The sequence below is a fragment of the Gymnodraco acuticeps genome, unplaced genomic scaffold, assembly GCF_902827175.1.
Source record: "Gymnodraco acuticeps unplaced genomic scaffold, fGymAcu1.1, whole genome shotgun sequence".
NCBI classification, from domain to species: domain Eukaryota; kingdom Metazoa; phylum Chordata; class Actinopteri; order Perciformes; family Bathydraconidae; genus Gymnodraco; species Gymnodraco acuticeps.
In genome coordinates this window covers 25,001-25,948 of record NW_022991974.1, presented here as the reverse complement: position 1 = coordinate 25,948, position 948 = coordinate 25,001, and positions in this window count along the sequence as shown.

Below are 948 nucleotides of genomic sequence, written 5' to 3'. Positions count from 1 at the left end.
ACTCCGCCATGTCAATCAAAACGCGACGCACATGTAGGTCAGAGCCCGCCTCCTTTTACCGTAATACACTGCGCATTGAGAAAAAAGCCCAACAGAGAGCAGAGCTGCTTCACTACCTATGTGGCACAAGAAATACACACGCTCGTCTTTTCAAGTTAAGTGGGTATTCTACAAGCAATAAAAACAAGGATATTTTTTGTTATTTCGAAATTGTTCTGTGTGTTTCTGATGCAGTTTGACTGGTAGGCTATGTATTTATCAACAATGTATCAATATTCAAATGTAAATCACTGTTTTTTGTGGGGTTTTTCTATTCACTGTGCCATAATAATCTTTGTTTCTACATTAATCATGTGGTGCCACTGATCAGGTAGAGATATACAACATCAGCTTTGACAACCCACCATTTATTTTATCTTCAAGGCTGAACATGTAAGTAGGTTGTGGTGTCCTAAAGAATTTCTGCTATGTCAGCCCCAAAAGGTGGCTGAACTGTTCTGCAAATAAAACCAAGCTGATTCCAGTTTAGTCTGGTTTACGTTTATCTTTCATCATGACGCAGAATATCTTCGTACAATAAACCTGCAACAGAAAACAAACGAACTGCTCAACCCGTGTCACCTTGCTCACTTTAATTTAATGACAACAACAAAATAAATCTCTGTCCAAGTGCTTCCAAAACAACTTAAACCACAGGCCAAAGTCCCTCTGGTGGCTGCACTGAAACCTGACATCCCAGCTGACAGGTCCAAGGGTTACAGGTCCGACTGACACGAGACATCATGACCTGATCTATACCAAAAAGTTAAAATCTGTTAAATCTGTGCTGATTTTATTGCACATGGAAAGGGCAAAAAGATGTGTGTACCAGACATAAATATACTAGAGTAAAATGGCATGGAAGGATGTTATAAAGCCATTGTGACTACAGTTTAGTGCAGTTTACTA